Genomic DNA, 27,499 nt, shown 5'->3' on the forward strand with positions numbered 1-27,499 from the left:
TTATCTTTTTGAGAGCTGAGTTGCCTGGACTATCCAGTTCAGGGTAGAAGGGGATCTTAATTGGCAGGTTAGGTTTCCAAGCACAAAGGAAAATAGGATGCTCTAATCTAGATCAGGGGTGTTGGTTATTGGATTCATATCCCGCCCTCCACTCCGAAGAGTCTCAGGGCGGCTCACAATCTCCTTTACCTTCCTTCCCCACAACAGACACCCTGTGAGGTAGATGAAGATATTGGATTTATATCCCACCCTCCACTCCGAAGAGTCTCAGAGTGGCTCACAATCTCCTTTACCTTCCTCCCCCACAACAGACACCCTGTGAGGTAATTGAAGATATTGGATTTATATCCCACCCTCCACTCCGAAGAGTCTCAGAGCGGCTCACAATCTCCTTCCCTTTCCTCCCCCACAACAGACACCCTGTGAGGTAGATGAAGATATTGGATTTATATCCTGCCCTCCACTCCGAAGTGTCTCAGAGAGGCTCACAATCTCCTTCCCCTTCCTCCCCCACAACAGACACCCTGTGAGGTAGATGAAGATATTGGATTTATATCCTGCTCTCCACTCCGAAGAGTCTCAGAGCGGCTCACAATCTCCTTTCCCTTCCTCCCCCACAACAGACACCCTGTGAGGTGGGTGGGGCTGGAGAGGGCTCTCACTGCAGCTGCCCTTTCAAGGACAACCTCTGCCAGAGCTATGGCTGACCCAAGGCCATTCCAGCAGGGGCAAGTGGAAGAGTGGGGGCATCAAACTCGGTTCTCCCAGATAAGAGTCTGCACACTTAACCACTACACCAAACTGGCTTTCAGGAGAGCCCATCACCTCCTGAGGAAGCCTGCTCCACCGAAAACACCCTGTGAGGTGGGTGGGGCTGGAGAGGGCTCTCACAGCAGCTGCCCTTTCAAGGACAACCTCTGCCAGAGCTATGGCTGACCCAAGGCCATGCCAGCAGGTGCAAGTGGAGGAGTGGGGAATCAAACTCGGTTCTCCCAGATAAGAGTCTGCACACTTAACCACTACACCAAACTGGCTCTCCAGTTATGACGACTGGATTTGACATAAATGAGACCTTGTTGGGGCGGGCCACATGTGTCATAAAATGTAATGACAACTAGCGTAGATCTAAACAGCAGCTGCAAGTGTACCGGATCCGGTTCAAGGTGTTGGTACTTACCTTTAAACCCTATATGGCCAGGGCCCAGCATACTTTTGGGACCGCCTCTCCCCATATGAGCCCCAGCGACCAAACAACTTTTGGCAATACCTGGCCCCAGAGACATCCACCTGGCCCCCGCCGGGTGGAATAAGCTCCCCCTGGAGATCCGGGCCCTGAGGGATCGGCTTCAATTCCGCAGGGCCTGTAAAGCAGAGCTCTTTCGCCAGGCTTTCAGCTGAGGCAGTGGGCGTCGCTTGTGACCGGCCTCCCCCTCTCCTTCCATCCCAGCGCCACAAGCTCTGCAGTCTTAGTCTTTGAAATTGTAGGGTTTTATATATATATGTTAAATTGGTCTTTGACTGTTTTTACCGATGACGTGTCTTTAGGATGTCACCCGCCCCGAGCCTGTTCCACGGGAAGGGCGAGCTAACAATCGAATCAAATAAAAATAAATAAATAAAACATTTTATAAAAAAAAAAAAAACGTGGACTCTTTGTCCATGTGCATAACCGCTGCACAAAACGGGGGCCCTTTCTGCTTTTGCGTTTACTACAGCTCTCACCTCCCACCTCCGTTACTTTAAAAACCTGCTTACATATTCACGCGCACGCACACCTCACGCACTGATCTAGGGTTTCCAATCCCCAGGTGGGGGCAGGGGATGCCCCGGTTTGGAGGCCCTCCCCCTGCTTCGGGGTCATCAGAAAGCGAGGGGGGAGAGGGAAATGTCTGCTGGGAACTCTGTTATTCCCTATGGAGATTTATTCCCATAGAAAATAAAGGAGAATTGATCTGTGGGTATCTGGGGCTCTGGGGGGGGGGGCTGTTTTTTGAGGTAGATGCACCAAATTTTCAATACAGCATCTAGTGCCTCCCCCCAAAATATTACCCAAGTTTCAAAACGATTGAACCAGGGGGTCCAATTCTATGAGCCCCAAAAGAAGGTGCCCTTATCCTTCATTACTTCCTATGGAAGGAAGGCATTGAAAAGGTGTGCTGTCCCTTTAAATGTGATGGCCAGAACTATTTTTGGAGTTCAATTATGCTTGTCACAGCCTTGATCTTGGCTCCACCCCAATGTCTCCTGGCTCCACCCCCAAAGTCCCCAAATATTTCTTTCCAACCCTACACTGATCTGATTTTATATAAATAAATAAATAAATAAATAAATTTTGAAATTCCTTCCACATCCTTTCCCCAGCATTCTGCTATCACTCCACTGTATCTCCGTAGTTTCCAAGAGTGGTTTTTCAGAGCAGTATTCCCCCCCCCTCCTCTTAATTCGCTTCCAAGCCTTTAAAAGTAGAAACATTTCCTCGGAATTGCTCCCTCCCCTCTCTTGGCAGGCTAATTGGTCTTTTCTTATTGGTCATTCACACTATGCATGTCTTTTGAAATAGGAGATGAGGAAAAAGAAGAATTGCAGATTTATACCCTGCCCTTCTCTCTGAATCAGAGACTCAGAGCGGCTCACAATCTCCTATATCTTCTTCCCCCACAACAGACACCCTGTGAGGTGCGTGGGGCTGAGAGGGCTCTCACAATCTCTGATATCTTCTCCCCCCACAACAGACAACCCGTGAGGTGGGTGGAGCTAAGAGGGCTCTTACAATCTCCTATATCTTCTCCCCCCACAACAGACACCCTGTGAGGTGGGCGGGGCTGAGAGGGCTCTCCCAATCTCCTATATCTTCTCCCCTCAAAACAGACATCCTGTGAGGTGGGAGGGGCTGAGAGGGCTCTCACAATCTCCTAGATCTTCTCCCCCCACAACAGACACCCTGTGAGGTGGGTGGGGCTGAGAAATCTCTCACAATCTCCTATATCTTCTCCCCTCACAACAGACACCCTGTGAGGTGGGTGGGGCTGAGAGGGCTCTCACAATCTCCTATATCTTCTCCCCCCACAACAGACACCCTGTGAGGTGGGTGGGGCTGAGATGGCTCTCCCAATCTCCTATATCTTCTCCCCTCACAACAGACACCCTGTGAGGTGGGTGGGGCTGAGAGGGCTCTCACAATCTCCTATATCTTCTCCCCCCACAACAGACACCCTGTGAGGTGGGTGGGGCTGAGATGGCTCTCCCAATCTCCTATATCTTCTCCCCTCACAACAGACACCCTGTGAGGTGGGTGGGGCTGAGAGGGCCCTGACAGAAGCTGCCCTTTCAAGGACAACTCCTACAAGAGCTCTGGCTGACCCAAGGCCATTCCAGCAGGTGCAAGTGGAGGGGTGGGGAATCAAACCTGGTTCTCCCAGATAAGAGTCTGCACACTCAACCACTACACCAAACTGGCTCTCCCAAAGTAATTGCCTTTGTCTGACATCAAGTTAGCTTGGTTGGTTAAGAGGCTGGGCTATTTTGTATTTGGGAAAAAAAAGTTTCCTTTTAAGTTAACTCTGACCACAAACATTTCAAACGTGAGAATAATGCTGTGGAACCTACTTTGTGGCAGCAGCAGCCTTTAAAAAAAAGTCTGGTCCATCTCAACATCTCTTTTTGTCATCTCATTTCTAAATAACTAAATAACGGGGGGGGGGGGGATTCAGGCTGAAAAGCACTAACATCTCTGCCTCCTCTCCAGCCAAGTGGTCAGCATTGACCAGCGCCTGGCAGTGCTTTTCTTCCCCTCCAGCAAACTCCTTGGCCTGTTTCCAGTCAGGCCACGTCTTGCCACCCGCAGCTCCCTGCAGCCTTGCTGCTCCCCCCCGGCACCTCCTCCTCCTCCCACTTTCAGCATTTAAAGGCTGGGGAAGGGACCATGAAGCGCTTCCCAAGCTGGCCAGCCCTGGAGCTGGGGGCCAGGCACTGTCACTGACTACTGATAAAGTGGGGGGGGGGACACTAATAGCGATCCCACAGTAAATTCAGTCGAAGAGTCCCCTATTTCAAAGGCACACCCAATGTGAAACTAGCCAATCAGGAGAAACCAATCCCAGAACACTACCCAGCTTTTCTCATTGGTATGTAAAATATATACACCGCAACTCTCAACAGAAATCGGAGAGAGAGAAAAAGATGTAGAATGCAAGCACAGCATTCGAAGTAAACACAACCGACTTGACTTCAGTGAAAATCAGAAGTAAGCTGTCTATGCAGAATAGACCTGGCTCTCTAGAGGTCCTAAAGGATTGGATTTACAGGGACTGAATTATGCCCCCCCCCCAAAAAAAAATTGCACCCCCACACGGTTATTTTGACAAGTGCGGGTTCAGGAGCGCATAGAACAAATCCTGAGCAAACTAGAGACACCAAACTTACAGGGGATCTCCAGCTGACTCCCTTCTACCTGTGAAGATTGGGTTTACAGAGTCTGAATTACATTCCCCCAGGAAAGTGCTTTCTGGGGAAATGACAGCCGACAAGTGGTCATTTTGATAGGTGCAGGTTTAGGAGGTTCAAGAGATTATAAAACAGACCCTGTTCAAGCTAGAGATGTCCAAGTCATAGGGGACCTCTAGATGCTCATCTAAATTCCCTGGACGTTCATCCAAGGTCTGCCCCCCTGTTGCTTTGAGGAAGAGGAGACAGTCGGTCTGGAAATTGAAAACAAATCAGCCAGTATCATAATGCCCCTGTATAAATCGATGGTGCAGTCTCATTTGGAGTACTGTGTGCAGTTCTGGTCGCCGCACCTCAAAAAGGATATTATAGCATTGGAGAAAGTCCAGAGAAGGGCAACTAGAATGATTAAAGGGCTGGAGCACTTTCCCTATGAAGAAAGGTTGAAACGCTTGGGACTCTTTAGCTTGGAGAAACGTCGACTGTGGGGTGACATGAGAGAGGTTTACAAGATAATCCATGGGATGGAGAAAGTAGAGAAAGAGGTACTTTTCTCCCTTTCTCACAATACAAGAACTCGTGGGCATTCGATGAAATTGCTGAGCAGACAGGTTAAAACGGATAAAAGGAAGTCCTGCTTCACCCAAAGGGTGATTAACATGTGGAATTCACTGCCACAGGAGGTGGTGGCGGCCACAAGCATAGCCACCTTCAAGAGGGGTTTAGATAAAAATATGGAGCACGGGTCCATCAGTGGCTATTAGCCACAGTGTGTGTGTATATATAAATTTTTTTGCCACTGTGTGACACAGAGTGCTGGACTGGATGGGCCGTTGGCCTGATCCAACATGGCTTCTCTTATGTTCTTATGAAATGTATCTGTTCACAAGCCAGGACGGATTGCCACAAGCAGCTCGAAAGTGGGTGGAAGATCCGTATCAGTTGACCTGCCACAAACTTCAGTTCGTGAAGCACGAATTCGCCGAAATCAATCCAGAAAGTGCCTTCTGGGGAAACGACAGCTGACAAGTGGTCATTTCGACAGGTGAAGGTTTAGGAGGTTCAAGAGATTAGGAAACCGATCCTGTGCAAGCTGGAGACGTCATAGTCCTAGCAGGGGACCTCCACTAGATGCTCATCTGTATTCCGCGGATACACGTCCGAGATCTGCCCGCTGTTGCTTGGGTCAACGTAAGTCTAAGCTTAGCAGGGTCAGCACTTGGGAGGGAGACCACCAAGGAAGGCTCTGCAGAGGAAGGCGATGGCCAACCACCTCTGCTTCTCACTGTTCTTGAAAGCAGCTTGCTGGAGCCGGTTGTGACTGGATGGCGCTTGCGTACCTTGCTTTTCAGTAAAAATGCCAGCAGAATGGCTTGCAATGAAATCAAGGCTACATCGCAGCGGATGATCAGAAGATTAAAATGTACAAATAAGGAGCCCAGAAATAATAGTTGAAGTGACGCGAACCAGCAGATAGAGGACGTGAAATGAAAACAGGAAATTCGCCGGGAAAAAAACCCCCTTCCTAAAAAGAAGAGATGGTACCGGGGGGGGGGGGGGGGGGGCTTTACAGGAAAAGTTGCTCCATGGTTTTGATGCTTCTACCGAGAAGATCATTATGGGTAAAAAGATCCAAGGCTTCTTTTTGTAGCAGGAACTCCTTTGGATATTAGGCCACACACCCCTGATGTAGCCAATGCTCCAAGAGTTTACAGAGCTCTTCATACAGGGCCTACTGCAAGCTCCAGGAGGATTGGCTACATCGGGGGGGTGTGGCCTAATCTGAAAATTAGCTCCTGCTACAAAAAAAAAGCCCTGAACAGATCTATGCAGCCATCTGCTGAACTGTATTGCTGCAGAGAAGAAGAAGAAGAAGAAGAAGAAGAAGAAGAAGAAGAAGAAGAAGAAGAAGAAGAAGAAGAAGAAGAAGAAGAAGAAGAAGAAGAAGAAGAAGAAGAAGATGATGATGATGATGATGATGATGATGATGATGATGATGATGATGATGATGATATTGGATTTATATCCCACCCTATACTCTGAATCTCAGAGTCTCAGAGCGGCTCACAATCTCCTTTACCTCCCCCCCACCCTCCACACACACACACACACGCACCACAGACACCCTGTGAGGTGAGAGAGGCTGAGAGAGCTCTCACAGCAGCTGCCCTTTCAAGGACAACTCCTGCAAGAGCTATGGCTGACCCAAGGCCATTCCAGCAGCTGCAGGTGGAGGAGTGGGGAATCAAACCCGTTTCTCCCAGATAAGAGAGCTATGGCTGACCCAAGGGCATTCCAGCAGCTGCAAGTGGAGGACTGGGGGAATCAAACCCGTTTCTCCCAGATAAGAGAGATATGGCTGACCCATGGCCATTCCAGCAGCTGCAAGTGGAGGACTGGGGGAATCAAACCCAGATAAGAGAGATATGGCTGACCCAAGGCCATTCCAGCAGCTGCAGGTGGAGGAGTGGGGAATCAAACCCAGTTCTCCCAGATAAGAGAGATATGGCTGACCCAAGGCCATTCCAGCAGCTGCAAGTGGAGGAGTGGGGAATCAAACCCGGTTCCCCCAGATAAGAGAGCTCTGGCTGACCCAAGGCCATTCCAGCAGCTGCAGGTGGAGGAGTGGGGAATCAAACCCATTTCTCCCAGATAAGAGAGCTCTGGCTGACCCAAGGCCATTCCAACAGCTGCAAGTGGAGGAGTGGGGAATCAAACCCGTTTCTCCCAGATAAGAGAGCTCTGGCTGACCCAAGGCCATTCCAGCAGCTGCAAGTGGAGGAGGGGGGAATCAAACCCAGTTCCCCCAGATAAGAAAGCTCTGGCTGACCCAAGGCCATTCCAGCAGCTGCAGGTGGAGGAGTGGGGAATCAAGCCCGGTTCTCCCAGATAAGAGTCTACCCACATAACCACGACACCAAACTGGCAAGGAAGGCAGTCTCTCCAGATGTTATGTGGGTGGGTCGACTCGGGTGGAACGAGGGTTAGGCTTATGGTTAGGATTAGAATTAAGGTTCCGGGTCCTCCAAGTATGCAAGTTCCGAACCACTTAGGATTCCAGAGGTCAAAACTGGCACATTTAATTGGGGGTTGTCTTAGTTTTGACAACTCCAGGTTGGGAAATGCCTTTAGATCCAGGGGAAATTCAGGGTTTGCGGAGGCGAGGGACCTCAGCACGGTGTAATGCCGTGGAGTCCATCCTCCAAAGCAGCCATTTCCTCCAGGAGAACTGATCCCTATTAGAGATCCGTTGTAAATCCAAGAAATGCCCAGATCACCTAGAGCAAGGGTGTCAAACATGCGGTTCTGGGCCCGAATCAGGCCCCCGGAGGGCTCCTATCAGACCCCCGAGGAACTGGCTGTCATCTGCTTCCTTCTCCCTGCATCTTGCTTCCTTCTGCATCACAACTCGCTTTGCAAGGCTTGCTCAATTGCACAAGAGCTACAGAGCGACACCTCTATTTTCTCAATTGGCTGAGGCTCCTCCCTTGGGGAGGAAGGAGGGGAGGCAGAGCTTGTTTTCCCAGGCTCCACCAATCACACAGCAGAGCTACTGAGCCAATCCTCTCTTCCTTCTATTGGCTGAGGCTCTCCCCCATTTCTTTGGGGAAGAAAGGAAAGAGCCAGAACTTCCTTTGCCCAGTTCCCTGGATCCCTTGAGGGAAATACAAAGAAAGCACCTTTAAGATCTTTATAAAGTTTATATTTCTGCTACCTAGTCTTAAATAGGTACACACATGGCTGTAGGGGTCCATGGCCTGGCTCAACATGGCCTGGCCCAACCCAACATGGCCCCAAAAGGTCTCATTTCTCTCAAATCTGGCCCTCATAACAAATGAGTTTGACACCTAGAGCAAGGGTTATCAGGGCCAGATCTGACATAAATGAGATCTTGTTGGGCCAGGCCAGGTCGGGTTGGGCCACGTCATGTGTGCACCTATTTAAGATTAGGTAGCAGAGATATGAACATATGAAGCTGCCTTATACTGAATCAGACCCTGGGTCCATCCAAGTCAGTCTTGTCTTCTCAGACTGGCAGCGGCTCTCCAGGGTCTCAAGCGGAGGTTTGTCTCACCTATTTGCCTGGACCCTTTTTGGGAGATGCCAGGGATTGAACCTGAGACCTTCTGCTTCCCAAGCAGATGCTCTACCACTGAGCCACCGTCCCTCCCCTGCTCTCCAGGGTCTCAAGCGGAGGCTTTTCACACCTATTTGCCTGGACCCTTTTTTGGAGATACCAGGGATTGAACCTGGGACCTTCTGCTTCCCAAGCAGATGCTCTACCACTGAGCCACCATCCCTCCCCTGCTCTCCAGGGTCTCAAGCGGAGGTTTTTCACACCTATTTGCCTGGACCCTTTTTTGGAGATGCCGGGGATTGAACCTGGGACCTTCTGCTTCCCAAGCAGATGCTCTACCACTGAGCCACCATCCCTCCCCTGCTCTCCAGGGTCTCAAGCGGAGGTTTTTCACACCTATTTGCCTGGACCCTTTTTTGGAGATGCCGGGGATTGAACCTGGGACCTTCTGCTTCCCAAGCAGATACTCTACCACTGAGCCACCGTCCCTCCCCTGCTCTCCAGGGTCTCAAGCGGAGGTTTTTCACACCTATTTGCCTGGACCCTTATTTGGAGATGCCAGGGATTGAACCTGGGACCTTCTGCTTTCCAAGCAGATGCTCTACCACTGAGCCACCATCCCTTCCCATAAACTTCATAAAGGACACAGACAAACACAATGAAAGATTTTTTTAAAAAAAACAAAAACACCAAACCATGCTTAAAACACATATTGATCTTAAAGGTGCTTTCTTTGTATTTCGCCCATGGGATCCAGGGAACTGGGCAAAGGAAACTCTGGCTCTTTCCTTTCTTCCCCAGGGGACCAGGAAGGGGAGGAGCCTCAGCCAATAGAAGGAAGAGAGGCTTGGCTCAGTAGCTCTGCAGTGCGATTGAGAGAGCCTGGCAAAGTAAGCTGTCCCTCCCCCCATTTCCTCCCCAAGGGAGGGGCCTCAGCCAACGGAGAAAATAGAGGTTTTGCTCTGTAGCTCCTGTCCGATTGAGCAAGCCTGGCAAAGCAAGCTGTGATGCAGAAGGAAGCAAGAGAGAGGTAGAAGGAAGCAGATGACAAACAGTTGCCCGGGGGCCTGATAGGAGCCCTCCAAGTGCCTGATTCAGCTCCCGGGCTGCATGCTGACATCTCTCGGGCTGCATGCTGACCCAGAGATTGGAATACCTACTTGTCTTTTTAGTCACAATTTTTGTACGTTTGCATTTGTGTGTGCCCCCGTGTGTCTGCACCTGGAAGTCATGGCGACCTCTGGTGACTGACCCCCTAAAGGGGGCCTGGAGATGGCTGAATAAAGCCTGCCCTTGCCCTCCCAGCTGCTGGTATTCCTTGGAGGTCTCCCATCCAAGTACTTGCCAAAGCTGACCCCGCTGAGCTTCCGAGATCTGACGGGAATGGGCTCACCTGGGCTGTCCAGGTCAGAGTCGCGGCTTTCATCCGCCCTTCCTCCAAGAAAGCTCGGCGTCTCTCCACATCCGCATTATACTTTATCATTGCGACAACTCCTTTGATGGTGTGCTTAATTTGTAGTCTACCTTTCGCACAGAGACTCAGGATGAAGTAAGAATAAAATAACGCAGTGAAGACCAGTATAATGCGTACAACGTATAATATATAAAACAGTCATCGCATAAAATTAAGTGAGGCTTATTGTCACGACTCAGGGTGGGGCGTTACCAATTGCTGCCACCACTCTGAGTTAAGAAGAAGAAGAAGATATTGGATTTGATGTAGGCTAGGCTGAGAGATACTGGTTGGCCAAGATCCACTCCTAGGGTGGCATTCTAATGATTGCATCACACTGCCTCACTACTGAAGCAATGGTAGGGGGTTTCAGTAGGGTTGCCAAGTCCAATTCAAGAAATATCTGGGGACTTTGGGGGTGGAGCCAGGAGACATTAGGGGTGGAGCCAAAATCAAGGCTGTGACAAGCATCATTGAACTCCAAAGGGAGTTCTGGCCATCACATTTAAAGGGACGGCACACCTTTTCAATTCCTTCCTTCCATAGGAAATAATGAAGGATAGGAGTACCTTCTTTTGGGGCTCATAGAATTGGACCCTCTGGTCCAATCCTTTTGAAACTTGGGCGGTATTTTGGGGAGAGGGTCTAGATACTATACTGAAAGTTTGGTGCCCCTACCCCCAAAAACAGCCCCCTCAGAGCCCCAGATACCTGCGGATCAATTCTCCATGATTTTCTATGGGAATAAATCTCCATAGGGAATAATAGAGTTCCCAGCAGACATTTCCCTCCCCTCCCCCCGCTTTCTGATGACTCTGAAGGGGGGGGAGGGTCTCCAAACCGGGGGATCCCCTGCCCCCACCTGGGGATTGGCAACCCTATCATCAATCAATTCTTCCTTCTTGGTGAGAATCAAGTCCAAGATAGCAGATCCCCTTGTTTCCTTCTTCACTTTCTGGAAAAGGAAGTTGTCAGCAAGACAAGTCAGGAATCTCTTTGACCTTTCGTTTTTAGCAGAGTTGGACATCCAACAGATGTCCGGGCAATCCACTCTGAGCTCATAATCACACAGTGAGCTTCATGGCTGAGCAGATTTGAACCCCGTTCTTCTGCTTTCCTCCACATAATGTCAGCTGAGTGACCTTGGGTCAGTTGCAGTGCTCTCAGAACTCTATCAACCCCCACCTACTGCACAGGGTATCCTTTGTGGGGACAGGAAGGGATAGGAATTGTAAAGCACTCTGAGATTCCTTCTGTAGTGAAATGTGGGGTATAAAAACCAATTATTATTATTATTTATGTTTGGAGGGCTTCTGGAGTTCTGATTCCCCTGGTGGACCTCCTGATGGCTCCTGGGTTTTGGTCATTTTGTGACACAGAGAGTTGGACTGGATGGGCCATTGACCTGATCCAACATGCCTTCTCTTATGTTCTTATGCCTGGGGCAGTGATGCTCTGTCTTCTTGGTGCGTAGAGGGTAAGATTAAGAGGGCTTTTGGAGTTCTGGCCCTGCTGGTGGACCTCCTGATGACCTCTGGGTTTTGGCCACTGTGTGACACAGAGTGTTGTATTGAATCGGCCACTGGCCTGATCTAACATGGCTTCTCTTACATTCTTACGCCTGGGGCAGTGATGCTTTGTCTTCTTGGTGTTAAGGGGGCAAGATTAAGAGGGCTTCTGGAGTTCTGGCCCTGCTGGTGGACCTCCTGATGGCACCTGAGTTTTGGCCACTGTGTGACGCAGAGTGCTGGACTGGATGGACCACTGGCCTGATCCAACATGGCTTCTCTTATGTTCTTATGCCTGAGACAGTGATGCTCTGTATTCTTGGTATTTAGAGGGGGCAAGAGTAGGAAGGCTTCTGAAGTTCTGGCCCTCCTGATGACCTCTGGGCTTTGGTCACTGTGTGACACAGAGTGTTGTACTGGATGGGCCACTGGCCTGATCCAAGACAGCTTCTCTTATGTTCTTTTGCCTGGAGCAGTGATGTTCTGTCTTCTTGGTGCTTAGGGGGCAAGATTAAGAGAGCTTCTGGAGTTCTGGCCCTGGTGGTAGACTTCCTGATGACCCCTGAGCTTTGGCTACTGTGTGACACGGAGTGTTGGACTGGATGAACCATTGGCTTGATTCAACATGGTTTCTCTTATGTGTGGGACAGTGATGTTCTATATTCTTGGTATTTAGAGGGGGCAAGAGTAGGAAGGCTTCTGAAGTTCTGCCCCTGTTGGTAGACCTCCTGATGACCTCTGGGTTTTGTTCACTGTGTGACACAGAGTGTTGTACTGGATGGGCCATTGGCCTGATCCAACATAGCTTCTCTTATGTTCTTATGCCTGGAGCAGTGATGCTCTGTCTTCTTGGTGCTTGGGGAGGGGGGCAAGAGTAGGAGGGCTTCTGGAGTTCTGGCCCTGCTGGTGGACCTCCTGATGACCCCCAAGCTTTAGCCCCTGTGTAACACAGTGTGTTGTACTGGATGGGCCACTGGCCTGATCTAACATGGCTTCTCTTACGTTCTTAGTCTAGGCACAGCGCCCAATGTACCAATGATGTACAAGGGTCCACCTTTCTGAACCAGGTGAAGCTTCCAGGACCTTCTGGAAGCAGACTCACCTGCCACCGGGCACATTGTTTCATGAAGCTACTCGACAAGTCAGGTGATCGGTCCCTCAAGATCAGCATTGCCTACTCAGACTGGCAGCCGCCCTTCCACATCTCCAGGAGGTCTTTCCCATCACCGACTGCCATCTCCTTTGAAGTGGAGATGCCGGGGATTGAGCCTGGGACCTTCTGCATGCCAAGCAGATGCTCCGTCGCTGAGCCACGGCCCCTCCCTGACTCTCATTATCAATCAGCAAACGATTCCCGGCTGAGCCATTGAAGGGTTTGCAATAATCGCATGCCTTGGAAATGACCTGTTGGGTGGATTATTTCTGCCACAGGGTGTCAGGCGTAGGTTCATTGAAGCTCACAAGTCAGCAGACTTTGGTATTTTGAAACAAAGTTGTCTTTATTGGATACTTCAGAGTTACTCCAGCATGGCGGTTATTGGAACTGATGGAGATCAGCTCGAACGATTGGCATTTAACCTTCTCCATCAAAGCAATCGTTTCTACCCCCTGATACCCAAAACAAAAGGTTGCTTTGCATGTGAGACTTATCCCAACGCTCCCCCCGCCCCCTTTATCTTGTCCGTTGGTGGTTACAATTCCCAGCGGCAACATCCTTGGGCCTCCGGAGAGGAGGTGAGAATTTGGCACGTACTGTAGGCTTCAAAGGGATCTTGGCAACCTTTGATATTCATGGGAAGCGGCCTCTACTCTTCCCCCCGCCCTCCTGGTTTATTTTATTTATTTATTTATTCTATAACTTATATCCCACCCTTCCCACAAAGTGGCTCAGGGCGGCTCACAGCAAACGACAAAACAATAAACAAGGTACAAAGTTAATACATTTAAAAGTCAAAACATTTAAAAAACCTAAAAACCTTAAAATCTTAACATTAAAACTATCCAGTATAGTTGTTCCCAGCTTCTACGTTACTTAGCATTTCTATGCACCATAGGGTTGCCAAGTCCAATTCAAGAAATATCTGGGGACTTTGGGGGTGGAGCCAGGAGACATTGGGGGTGGAGCCAAGATCAAGGCTGTGGCAAGCATCATTGAACTCCAAAGGGAGTTCTGGCCAACACATTTAAAGGGGCGGCACACCTTTTCGATGCCTTCCTTCCAGAAGAAATCATGAAGGATAGCGGCACCTTCTTTTGGGGCTCATAGAATTGGAACCCCTGGTCCAATCTTTTTGAAACTTGGGGGGGTATTTTGGGGAGAGGCACTAGATGCTATACTGAAAATTTGGTGCCTCTACCCCAAAAAAACAGCCCCCCGCCGCCAGAGCCCCAGATACCCGCAGATCAATTCTCCATGATTTTCTATGGGAATAAATCTTCACAGGGAATAACAGAGTTCCCAGCAGACATTTCCCTCCCCTCCCCCCGCTTTCTGACGACCCTGAAGCGGGGGGAGGGCCTCCAAACCGGGGGATCCCCTGCCCCCACCCGGGGATTGGCAACCCTAATGCAGCATTGAATATAGCTACTAACAGCATTTCTTAATATCATGAATGAACAGAGCCTGACATATTGAAGGCTTTGCAATAACCGCATGCCTTGAAAATGACCTGTTGGGTGGATTATTTCTGCCACAGGGGACCATGGGACGAAGCCTGCCCTTATTGAGACAGCCCGGCTGGCAATCAGCTTCTGTCATGCCTCCTAATTAGCTGGGATAATCCATTAACCCAGGCGTGGGCAGGGCAGGTTTCCAAGCATCTCGCAAGCTGCGTGCCTCATTTCCTACGCCCTTAATATAAAAAAAGAACTCGCACCACCACACCTTCCAACAGCTGCTCTTGGCTTCGCTACTTCTTGCTGGCACCGGAACACCCAGGTAAGTTCGCTTTTTGCAATGGTTTCTGGGAACTCACTTGTGGGGAAAAGGCAAATGCAATATTGGGCTGTATCTACAGAAGCTCTGGTAAGACCTCCCCTGGAGTTCTGTGTTCAGTTCTGGGCGCCACATTTTAAGAAGGATAGAGACAAGCTGGAACGGGTCCAGAGGAGGACGACGAAGATGGTGAGGGGTCTGGAGACCAAGTCCTATGAGGAAAGGTTGAAGGAGCTGGTCCTGTTTAGCCTGGAGAGACGGCAGATGGGAGGTGATAGGATCACCATCTTCAAGTCCTTGAAGGGCTGTCTTAGAGAGGATGGTGTGGAATTGTGTTCTGCGGCCCCAGAAGGTAGGACCAGAACCAATGGATTGAAATTAAATCAGAAGAGTTTCCAGCTCAACATTAGGAAGAACTTCCTGACCATTAGAGCGGTTCCAAAGTGGAACAGGCTTCCTCAGGAGGTGGTGGACTCTCCTTCCTTGGAGGTTTTTAAACAGAGGCTGGATGGCCATCTGACAGCAATGAGGATCCTATGCATGTAGGGGGAGGTGTTTGTGGGTTTCCTGCATTGTGCAGGGGGTTGGACTAGATGACCCTGGAGGTCCCTTCCAGCTCAAGGATTCTATGATTCTACGTTTCCACAGGCTTCCATGGGGGGTTTTCTACAGAGGCTGAATGGCCATCTGGCAGCAATGAAGATCCTGTGAATTTAGGGGGAGGTGTTTGTGAGTTTCCTACATTGTGCAGGGGGTTGGACTAGATGACCCTGGAGGTCCCTTCCAGCTCTAGGATTCTATGAAAGGGAAGGACTTTATGCGCAAACATTTCGAAGATGTCTGAAGATAGTTTGAGATCTGCAGTTGAAGAGCTAGATTTGGAGTCCAGCAAAACTTTAGAAGATTTGCAGGAGGTGGGGCTATAAGCTTTCCGGAGTCCAAGCTTCCTTCGTCAGACACCCGAAAGCTTACACCCTGAACATCTGATGCATTTCTGCAGGGCATTAAGGTTTTTCTAGGACCACAGTGACGCTTTCCATCTGAATTGGTTGCAGCAGAGGTGGCCAAACTGTGGCTTGGGAGCCACATGTGGCTCTTTCACACATATTGTGTGGCTCTTGAAGCCCCCCACCACCATCACCGCTCTGTCATTTTACTGACCTTGGAAGGATGGAAGAAGAAGAAGAAATTGGATTTATATCCCGCCGTCTACTCCGAAGAGTCTCAGAGCGGCTCACAATCTCCTTTCCCTTCCTCCCCCACACCAGACACCCTGTGAGGTAGATGAAGATATTGGATTTATATCCCGCCCTCCACTCCGAAGAGTCTCAGAGCGGCTCACAATCTCCTTTCCCCCACAACAGACACCCTGTGAGGTAGACAAAGATATTGGATTTATATCCCGCCCTCCACTCCGAAGAGTCTCAGAGCGGCTCACAATCTCATTTCCCTTCCTCCCCCACAACAGACACCCTGAGAGGTGGGTAGGGCTGAGAGAGCTCTGACAGGAGCTGCCCTTTCAAGGACAACTCCTACAAGAGCTCTGGCTGACCCAATACCATTCCAGCAGCTCCAAGTGGAGGAGTGGGGAATCAAACTTGGTTCTCCCCGATAAGAGTCCACACACTTAACCACTACACCAAACTGGCCCCCACCGCCCCCTCGGAAGGCTTGGAGAAGGCATTTCTCTCTTTAAATCACTTCTCGAAGCTAAGCCAGTTGACACCTTGGAGAATGCATTTAGAGTTCCTTTCTTTCCACCTTCCCCTCCCTCCCCCTCCCTTCCCCCCTGTTATTTGTCTGCCTGGGGAGGACACTGAGCTTGGTAGGGTACAATGCCACAGAGTCCACCCTATAACATATGCCATTTTTCCAGGGGAGCTTATCTTGAAAGCCAGCCTGGTGTACTGGTTAAAGGCAGCAGACTCTAATCTGGAGAACCATGTTTGATTCCCCACTCCTCCACTTACAGCTGCTGGAATGGCCTTGGGTCAGCCATAGCTCTCGCAAGAGTTGTCCTTGAAAGGGCAGCTTCTGGGGAGAGCTCTGTCAGCCCCACCCACCTCACAAGGTGTCTGTCGTGGGGGGAGGAAAGGAAAGGAGATTGTGAGCTGCTCTGAGACTCTGGAATTCAGAGTGGAGGACAGGATATATATATATATTTGTTAGTATGTGGTAGCAAAACCCCACCCCCACCTTCGTTGTCCTCCATGTGCAGCTGCTGGAATGGCCTTGGGTCAGCCATAGCTCTCGCAGAGTTGGCCTTGAAAGAGCAGCTTCTGTCAGAGCTCTCTCAGCCCCACCAACCTCACAGGCTATCTGTTGTCGGGGAGGAAGATAAAGGAGATTGTGAGCCACTCTGAGATTCAGAGTGGAGGGCAGGATATGAATCCAATGTCGTCTTCTTCTTATACTACATTGTAATATATAATGAAATAATTATACAACTCAACGGCCCAGTTGCTAACAGGCCATGGACCAGTACCGGTCCATGGATTGGGGGTTGGGAACCCCTGAGATAGAGGACCCTTGAGAGTCTCTTGGACTGCTAGAAGATCAAATCAGTCATTCCTAAGAAAAATCAACCCTGACTGTTCCCTGGAAGGTCAGATGCTGAAGCTGAAGCTCAAATCCTTTGGCCACTCAATGAGAAGGGAGCCATCACTGGAGAAGACTCTTGAGAGTCCCTTGGACTGCAAGAAGATCCAATCAGTCAGTCCTAAGGGAAATCAACCCTGACTGTTCCCTGGAAGGTCAGATGCTGAAGCTGAAGCTCAAAGACTTCGGCCACCAAATGAGAAGGGAGCACTCAATGGAGAAGATTCTGATGCTGGGAAAGACAGAAGGCAAAAGAAGAAGGGGACGGCAAAAGATGAGATGGCTGGAGAGCATTACTGATGTAACGAATATGATTTTGAGCAGACTTAGGAGGAGGGCCTGGGGTGACTTGGTCCATGGAGTCGCAAAGAGTCAGAATCAACTGTGAGACTTAGAATTCTGGGGGATCCTGCCTGGAGGTTGGTATCCCAACTCAGTCATGAAACTCCCTGGGTGACCATGAACCAGTCACAGGGCCTCAGCATAACCTACCAGGCAGGGTCATAGTGAGGCTTGAACAAAAAAGGGAGGACCTTGAATGCTTTGGAGAAAGGGTGGACTCGAAATGTATCAGATCAATAGAAGGCTCCTTGGAGAGCCAGTTTGGTGTGGTAGTTAAGTGCACAGACTCTTCTCTGGGAGAACTGAATTTGATTCCCCACTTCTCCACATGCAGATGTTGGAATGGCCTTGGGTCAGCCATAACTCTCGTAGGAGTTGTCCTTAAAACGGCAGCTGCTGAGAGAGTCTTCTCATCCCCACCCACCTCACAGGGTGTCTGTTGTCGGGGGGGCGGGAGGTAAAGAAGATGGTGAGCTGCTCTGAGATTCAGAGTGTAGGGTGGGGTATAAATCCAGTAGCATCTTCTTCTACTACAGTATCATCTTCTACTACTACTTCTACTTCTTCTTCACTGGTGGACCTCCTGATGGCACCTGTTTTTTTGGCCAGTGTGTGACACAGAGTGTTGGACTGGATGGGCCATTGGCCTGATCCAACATGGCTTCTCTAATGTTCTTCTCTTCCTCCTCCTTTTCCTGTTTTCACCTCAGGAATTTCTATCTGACTCCATCCCTTACCTCTCTATTGTCTCCCTGTTCAATGCATGATGCGTTCCTTCATTCCGCAATTATCTTCCCTGAATTATGTTGCAGGCATGTTGAGAAACTGTCTTGGACTGTTGAATACAATGAACCAGGTTTGCATTATTTCAACACCGGTGCAATCCTAACACATTCAGGAACTTCTAAGGAAGAAGTGGGGTGGAGGGGTGGGGAGAAGGAGATATTGGATTTATATCCCGCCCTCCACTCCGAAGAGTCGCAGAGCGGCTCACAATCTCCTTTCCCTTCCTCCCCCACAACAGACACCCTGTGAGGTAAATGAAGATATTGGATTTATATCCCACCCTCCACTTCGAAGAGTCTCAGAGCGGCTCACAATCTCCTTTCCCTTCCTCCCCCACAACAGACACCCTGTGAGGTAGATGAAAATATTGGATTTATATCCCGCCCTCCACTCCGAAGAGTCTCAGAGCGGCTCACAATTTCCTTTACCTTCCTCCCCCACAACAGACACCCTGTGAGGTGGGTGGGGCTCACAGCAGCTGCCCTTTCAAGGACAACCTCTGCCAGAGCTACGGCTGACCCAAGGCCATTCCAGCAGCTGCAAGTGGAGGAGTGGGGGAATCAAACCCAGTTCTCCCAGATAAGAGAGCTATGGCTGACTCAAGGCCATTCCAGCAGCTGCATGTGGAAGAGTGGGGAATCAAACCCGGTTCTCCCAGATAAGGGAGCTCTGGCTGACCCAAGGCCATTCCAGCAGCTGCAAGTGGAGGAGTGGGGAATCAAACTCAGTTCTCCCAGATAAGAGTCCGCACACTTAACCACTACACCAAACTGGCTCTCCAGGGAGGGACATGAAGCATTGATGTGTGGTGCCCACGAGAGCACAAGGGCACTGCCCCTGATCTTTAAAGGGTTCCTACAAACTGGGAATGTAAATGTTATACATTTTCCCACATGGAGCTGTGCAAGTAGGGAAAACCAATAGATTGCTTGTTATGTCGCCCTTCCTCCTCATTGTTTCTCCTGGTGCTTAGTCAAGTGAGAACCTACAATGGAGGGTGGGGCTAGAGGGCAGATATAAGAACATAAGAGAAGCCACGTTGGATCGGGCCAATGGCCCATCCAGTCCAACACTCTGTGTCACAAAAGAACATAATAGAAGCCATTTTGGATCAGACCAATGGCCCATCCAGTCCAACACTCTGTGTCACATAAGAACATAAGAGAAGCCATTTTGGATCAGACAAATGGCCCATCCAGTCCAACACTCTGTGTCACATAAGAACATAAGAGAAGCCCTGTTGGATCAGGCCAGTGGCCCCTCCACTCCAACACTCTGTGTTACATAAGAGAAGCCATGTTGGATCAGGCCAATGGCCCATCCAGTCCAACACTCTGTGTCACATAAGAACATAAGAGAACCCATTTTGGATCAGACCAATGGCCCATCCAACACTCAGTGTCACACAGTGGCCAAAAGAAACAGGTGCCATCAGGAGGTCCATGAGTGGGGCCAGGACACTAGAAGCCCTCCCACTGTTGCCCCTCCCAAGCACCAAGAACACAGAGCATCACTGCCCCAGACATAAGAACATAAGAGAAGCCATGTTGGATCAAGCCAGTGCTCCATCCAGTCCAACACTCAGTGTCACACAGTGTCCAAAAAAACCAGGTGCCATCAGGAGGTCCATGAGTGGGGCCAGGACACTAGAAGCCCTCCCACTGTTGCCCCTCCCAAGCACCAAGAAGACAGAGCATCACTGCCCCAAACATAAGAACATAAAAGAAGCCATGTTGGATCAAGCCAGTGGTCCATCCAGTCCAACACTCTGTGTCACACAGTGGCCAAAAGAAACAGGTGCCATCAGGAGGTCCATGAGTGGGGCCAGGACACTAGAAGCCCTCCCACTGTGCCCCCACCAAGCACCAAGAACACAGAGCATCACTGGCCCAGACAGATGGTGTTTTGAGAAGAGGCACTGAATGCTATGCTGAAAATGTGGTGCCTCTCCCTCAAAAAACAGCTCCCTCAGAGCCCCACATACCCACGGATCAATTCTCCATTATACCCTATGGGAGTCGGTCTCCATAGGGAATAATGGAGCGGCCAGCAGACATTTCCCTCCCCCTCCCACTTTCTGATGACCCTGAAGTGGAGGGAGGGCTCCAAACCAGGGGATCCCCTGCCCCCACCTGGGGACTGGCAACCCTATTTCCTGGTAACATCTCAGGTAGCTGAGCTGGGGAAGACCTCTCTCTGCCTTGAGACCTTTTGCCCATCCAAGGAGACACTGCTGAACTCAATGACCGGATTTCATTAGGGAAGCATCTTATAACTCCATCATCAGAACACTTGTGGCTGAAAGAAAGGCGAGATGGGTATCACTCTCCCAGCTTTCCGCCAACTATGCAGAACTGAACTTTCCCAAAGAGCTTTTCTGTGGAGGCGATAGAGTGGCACAGTGTGAAATGACTCACAAAGTTCTTCGGAAACGTGATTAAAGAGTGTGGTTTGTACTGTTGCGTACAGCTTGTGAAAACTAGGATCCTGCTCTAGAATGTTGCAGGGGTGGCCGAGGTTAGCTCTCCAGATGTTTTTTTTTTTGCCTACAACTCCCATCAGCCCCATCCAGCATGGCTGATGGCTGGGGCTGATGGGAGTTGTAAGCAAAAAACATCTGGAGAGCTACCGTTGGCCACCCCTGGAATATTGCATTATTTAACACGTTGCATACAAAAATGAAAGGTTAAAACGCTTGGGGCTCTTTAGCTTGGAGAAACATCAATGGACGGGTGACATGATCGAGGTTTACAAGATTATTCATGGGATAGAAAAGGAAAAGAAAGAAGGACTTTTCACCCTTTCTCACAATACAAGAACGCGTGGGCATTAAACGCGCAGGCCTTAGTTTTAGTCATGCCGAATGGTGGAGGGGAGGAGTGGCGAGCGAGTGAGCAGAGCGGCGTCAGAGGAGGTGTGGGGGGCGTCAGAGGGCCGGAGGGGGCAGGGGCAGGCTAGACGGGGCTAGCGGTGGTGGCGGCAGCAACAGCAGAGGGGAGGGAGGTAAACGGGAAAGGGAGGGAAGGGGGGGAGGAGGCGGGACACCGGGGTGGCGTGGGATGGAGCGTGGCCACGGGGGGGCAGCCTACCTAGGGCACCAGGCACCCACAGGCCGGCGCTGCACAGGAGGTGGTGGCTACAAGCATAGACAGCTTCAAGAGGGGATTGGATATGCATCTGGAGCAGAGGTCCATCAGTGGCTGTTAGCCACAGTGTATTGATGGAACTCTCTGTCTGGGGTAGTGATGTTCTGTATTCTGGGTGTTTGGGGGAGGGCATAGTGGGAGGGCTTTTAGTGTCCTGGCCCCAATGATAGACCTCCTGATGGCACCTGGGTTTTTTTGGATGGGCCATTGGCCTGATCCAACGTGGCTTCTCTTATGTTCTTATGTGACACAGAGTGTTGGACTGCATGGGCCATTGGCCTGATCCAACATGGCTTCTCTTCTGTTCTTATGTGACACAGAGTGTTGGACTGGATGGGCCATTGGCCTGATCCAACATGGCTTCTCTTCTGTTCTTATGTGACACAGAGTGTTGGACTGGATGGGCCATTGGCCTGATCCAACATGGCTTCTCTTCTGTTCTTATGTGACACAGAGTGTTGGACTAGATGGGCCATTGGCCTGATCCAACATGGCTTCTCTTATGTTCTTATGTGACACAGAGTGTTGGACTGGAGGGGCCACTGGCCTGATCCAACATGGCTCCTCTTCTGTTCTTATGTGACACAGAGTGTTGGACTGGATGGGCCATTGGCCTGATCCAACATGGCTCCTCTTATGTTCTCTTAAATACTTATGCTTTGCTTCAGTTTTCTTTTTGAACTTCCAGTTGGTTCTATAACCATAATCCTATTGTATTCCCTACTGAATGCCCCATACGCCAATTGCACTTACGCTGTATAATCAGTCTTCATTCCATGTGAGAAAGGTGGGCTACAAAGGAAGGAAAGGGAAAGAAAAGGTCCCCTGTGCAAGCACCAGTCGTTTCCGACTCTGGGGTGACGTTGATTTCACAACGTTTTCACGGCAGACTTTTTACGGGGCGGTTTGCCATCGCCTTCCCCAGTCATCTACACTTGACCTCCAGCAAGCTGGGGACCTCGGAAGGATGGAAGGCTGCGTCAACCTTGAGCCGGCTACCTGAATCCAGCTTCCGCCAGAATTGTACTCAGGTCGTGAGCAGAGAGTTCAGACCACAGTACTGTAGGACTGGTGCTTTACCACTCTGCGCCACGGGGCCACAGGCTACAAAGCAATGTATATAAAGAAATTCATTTAGCCCAGTGGTAGATCTTTACTCTCCGGAGGTAAGAGCTCTAGGGCATAAAGAGCACTAAAGAGTTGGCTTCAAAAATACTAGTTACAGAAGTAGCAATAAGTTACTTGCGGGACCCTCTACACCCTGGGAGGTCATTACATCCCCGGCCCAAGAGACGCCCGCCTTGCCTCAACAGGGCCAGGGCTTTTTCAGTGCTGGCCCCGACCTGGTGGAATCAGCTTCCTACAGAGATCCGGGCCCTACCTGGCTAATTAGCCTTCCGAGGGGCCTGTAAAACGGAGCGGTTCCGCCAGGCTTTTCGTCGAGGCTGCGGCGTCTGTTTCTTGATCTGGTATTGTCATCTGTGCTCTAAAATGGAATAATATCTGCCATCTTTATGGATAAGTTTAAGGGCTGGGCGATACTTGTGACGACATGGAAATTTTCTGAGTGCTGTTGAGTTGTCTGTTCACGACATGTTTTTTATTGTGTTTAATTGTTTTTTATATGCTGCGCTCTGCCCTGAGCTCTACAGGGAATCTCTCTCTCTCTCTCTCGGCTTGGCTTCGCGAACGAAGATTTAGGAAGGGTGCAGTAGTCCACGTCTGCTGCAGGCTCGCTGGTGGCTGACAAGACCAATGCGGGACAGGCAGGTCCGGCCACAGTGGCTGCAGGGAAAAGTCTGATTTGGGGTTGGTGCTGTAGCAGTGCGATTCTTCCTCAATCTCCTTTTGTCCTCGAGACCAGCCATGCGTGCGTTCTCAAAGGAAGAGACAGCCTGGTGGATGGTGTGTCTCCATGCTTTGCGATCTGAGGCTAGGTCAGACCACTGGTGACGGTTGATGCGACAGGTGCCAAGGGATTTCTTCAAGGAGTCCTTGTACCTCTTCTTTGGTGCCCCTCTATTTCGATGGCCGGTGGAGAGTTCGCCATACAGGGCAATCTTGGGAAGGCGGTGGTTTTCCATCCTAGAAATATGCCCTGCCCAGCGCAGCTGCGTCTTCAGCAGCAGTGCCTCGATGCTGGTAACCTCCGCCCGCTTGAGGACTTCAGTGTTGGTCACAAAGTCACTCCAGTGGATGTTGAGGATGGTGCAAAGGCAGCGCTGATGAAAGCGCTCGAGGAGTCGCAGGTGATGACGGTATAAAACCCACGATTCGGAGCCGTAGATGAGGGTTGTCATCACAACCGCTTTGTAAACGTTGATCTTGGAATGGGCGGAACAGAAATATACTAAAATAAAATTGTAAAAAAATATGGACGTAGCAACCAGTAGTACATATGAAAAGCATCTAGGGTCTTGGTAGACCATACGCTGAACCATGACTCAACAGCGGGATGTGATGGTTAAAAAGGTAAATGCAATTTTGGGCTGTATTAGCAGTGAAGCGAGTCAAGAGCCCCGCGCCGCAGAGTGGTAAAGGTGCAGTACTGCAGTCGGAGCCCTCTGCTCACGACCAGAGTTCGATCCCAGCGGAAGCTGGTTCAGGCGGCTGGATCCAGGTCGACTCAGCCTTCCATCCTTCCGAGGTCGGTCAAATGAGCCCCCAGCTTGCTGGGGGGAAAGCGTAGAGGACTGGGGAAGGCAAGGGCAAACCACCCCATAAACAATCTGCCGTGAAAAACGTTGTGAAAGCAACGTCACCCCCAGCGTCAGAAACGACTGGTGCTTGCACAGGGGACTAGCTTTTTTTAAAACAGTAAAGTGATGGTATCGCTTTATTCTACTCTGGTAAGACCTCCCCTGGAGTCTTGTGTTCAGTTTTGGACACCACATTTTAAGAAGGATATAGACAAGCTGGAGCGCGTCCAGAGAAGGGTGACGAAGATGGTGAGGGGTCAGGAGACCAAGTCCTATGAGGAAAGGTAGAAGGAGCTGGGTACGTTCAGCCTGGAGAGGAGGCAGCTGAAAGGTGATCTGATCACCATCCTCAAGTACTTGAAGGGTTGTCCTCTAGAGGATGGTGTGGAATTGTTTTCTGTGGCCCCAGAAGGTCGGACCAGAACCAACGGGTTGAAATTAAATCAAAAGAGTTTGGACTAAATATTAGGAAGAACTTTATAGTAGATAGAGCTGTTTCTCAGTGGAACAGGCTTCCTCGGTGGTGGTGGGCTCTCCGTCTTTGGAGGTTTTTAAACAGAGGCCAGATAGCAATGCTGATACCGTTAACTTAGGTAGATCATGTGGACGAGATGAACCAGTGTTTGATTCTAATGGCCAGTTTGGTGTAGTGGTTCAGTGTGCAGACACTTATCTGAGAGAACCGGGTTTGATTCCTCACTCCTCCACTTGCAGCTGCTGGAATGGCTTGGGTTAGCCATAGCTATCGCAGGAGTTGTCCTTGAAAGGGCAGCCCCATCCACCTCACAGGGTGTCTGTTGTGGGGAAGGAAGGTAAAGGAGATTGTGAGCCACTCTGAGGCTCTGAGATTCAGAGTGGAGAACGGAATATAAATCCAATATACCTAATCTCATTCTTCTTCACAGCTTCAAGAAGGGATTGGATAAGCATATGGTTTAGAGGTCCATCAGTGGCTATTAGCCACAGTTTTTTCGTTGGAACTCTCCGTCTGGGGCAGTGATGCTCTGTATTCTGCGTGCTTGAGGGGGGGCACAGTGGGAGGGCTTCTAGTGTCCTGGCCCCACTGGTGGTCTTCCTGATGGCACTTGGGGTTTTTTGGCCACTGTGTGACACAGAGTGTTGGACTGGATGGGCCATTGGCCTGATTCAACATGGCTTCTCTTATGTTCTTATGTGACACAGAGTGTTGGACTGGATGGGCCACTGGCCTGATCCAACATGGCTTCTCTTATGTTCTTCTTTCTGGGGGCAGTGACGGTCTCTCCTCTTGGTGCTTGTGGGGGGGGGGGGTCACAGTGGGAGAGCTTCTATTGTCCTGGCCCCACTGATGGACCTCCTGATGGCACTTGGGGTTTTTTGGCCACTGTGTGACACAGAGTGTTGGACTGGATGGGCCATTGGCCTGATTCAACATGGTTTCTCATTTCTTCTTCTTCTTCCTTTCATGCCCAGGGTAATGTTGATTGGTGTCAGGAAGGAATTTTTCTCCAGGCCAGATTGGCCAGGGATCCTGGAGGTTTTTTTGTCTTCCTTTGGGCATAGAGCAGGGGTCAGGGGTCACTGGGGGAGTGGCGGAGGGTAAGTTGTGAATTTCCTGCATTGTGCAGGGAGTTGGACTAGGTGACCCTGGAGGTACTTTCCAGGTACCCTTCTCCTGGGAAGGAGAACTAATTACTAATAGGGAACCAGGAGGGTGTCCTTCTACTCTATAATTTTATACGCCAACAAAGAGAATAAGGTGGACTGGCCAAGACTACCAGGTAATGACTCCCATCACCTTTGAGTGGGAACAGGGCCGGCTATACACTGTCTGGCAAGGCTAACATCTGGCACACATACACACACACCGCACTGGTAATGTCACCGAGTCACATGAGGGCACCCAATTTGGTGTCCCAGAAGGCTGGCACCCTAGGGGATCACCTAGTTTCCCTAGCGGCAGATTCGGCCCCGAGTGGGAAGAACCATTTAACTCAGGGCAAAAGACCAAAGCCGCCATGACCCCACCCTCCTCAATTTCCTTCCTGCCCAACCTTGAGGCCTCCGCAGAGGGATTTACCCAAGAAGAGTCTGATTTTCACACGTAGATTAATTAACTTAATGAAAAAATGTATACGCTGCCTCTCCAGACACCTACTCAAGCCAGCTTCCAATTAAGAAGAAGATATTGGATTGATATCCCGCCCTCCACTCCGAAGAGTCTCAGAGCGGCTCACAATCTCCTTTCCCTTCCTCCCCCCCAACAGACACGCTGTGAGGTAGATGAAGATATTGGATTTATATCCCGCCCTCCACTCCAAAGAGTCTCAGAGTGGCTCACAATCTCCTTTCCCTTCTTCCCCCACAACAGACACCCTGTGAGGTAAATGAAGATATTGGATTTATATCCCACCCTCCACTCCGAAGAGTCTCAGAGGGACTCACAATCTCCTTTCCCTCCCCCCCCCCCACAACAGACGCCCTGGGAGGTAAATGAAGATATTGGATTTATATCCCACCCTCCACTCCGAAGAGTCTCAGAGCAGCCCACAATCTCCTTTCCCTTCCTCCCCCCTCACAACAGACACCCTGTGAGGTAAATGAAAATATTGGATTTATATCCTGCCCTCCACTCCGAAGAGTCTCAGAGCGGCTCACAATCTCCTTCCCCTTCCTCCCCCACAACAGACACCCTGTGAGGTAGATGAAGATATTGGATTTATATCCCACCCTCCACTCCAAAGAGTCTCAGAGCGGCTCACAATCTCCTTTCCCTTCCTCCCCCACAACAGACACCCTGTGAGGTAGATGAAGATATTGGATTTATATCCCGCCCTCCACTCCGAAGGGTCTCAGAGCGGCTCACAATCTCCTTTCCTTCCTCTCCCACAACAGACACCCTGTGAGGTGGGTGGGGCTGAGAGGGCTCTCACAGCAGCTGCCCTTTCAAGGACAACCTCTGCCAGAGCTATGGCTGACCCAAGGCTATTCCAGCAGGTGCAAGTGGAGGAGTGGGGAATCAAACCCGGTTCCCCCAGATAAGAGTCCGCACACTTAACCACTACACCAAACTGGCTCTCCAAAAGAAAGAAACAAAACCATTAAAAAAAACAAGCCAAGGTAGTAAATAGTATAGGTGAAATCACATCCTTAGGTCAGAAGTTGACCATAGAACAGCTGAAAGGTGTTAAAACCCCTTCATTAAAAGCCTAGGGATGCTTTGGCCTAGTCCCTAAAGGAACATAAGGAATGTGCTTCGTGCAGGCAAAAAGACAACACAAAGCAGGATTCTTAACATTAGGGTTGCCAGGTCCAATTCAAGAAATATCTGGGACTTTGGGGGTGGAGCCAGGAGACATTGGGGCGGAGCCACGAACAAGGGTGTGACAAGCATAATTGAACTCCAAGGGAGTTCTGGCCATCACATTTAAAGGGATAGCACACCTTTTTAAATGTCTTCCTTCCATAGGAAATAATGAAGGATAGGGGCACCTTCTTTTGGGGCTCATAGAATGGGACCCCCTGTTCCAAT

General features: G+C 50.1%; 1 protein-coding gene and 1 non-coding gene across 2 annotated transcripts in view; one reads left to right on the forward strand and one right to left on the reverse strand.

Annotated features, from left to right (window-relative positions):
* LOC132584239 (protein S100-A11-like) overlaps positions 1–27,499 on the forward strand; it is a 381,641-nt gene that overhangs the window by 211,965 nt on the left and 142,177 nt on the right. The gene's annotated exons all lie outside the window — the stretch shown is intronic.
* On the reverse strand, positions 9,072–9,144 carry TRNAS-GGA (transfer RNA serine (anticodon GGA)). The gene has a single exon. It is a non-coding gene; the product is annotated as a tRNA-Ser (tRNA).

The sequence above is a fragment of the Heteronotia binoei genome, chromosome 1 (genome assembly GCF_032191835.1).
Source record: "Heteronotia binoei isolate CCM8104 ecotype False Entrance Well chromosome 1, APGP_CSIRO_Hbin_v1, whole genome shotgun sequence".
Taxonomy (NCBI): Eukaryota; Metazoa; Chordata; class Lepidosauria; order Squamata; family Gekkonidae; genus Heteronotia; species Heteronotia binoei.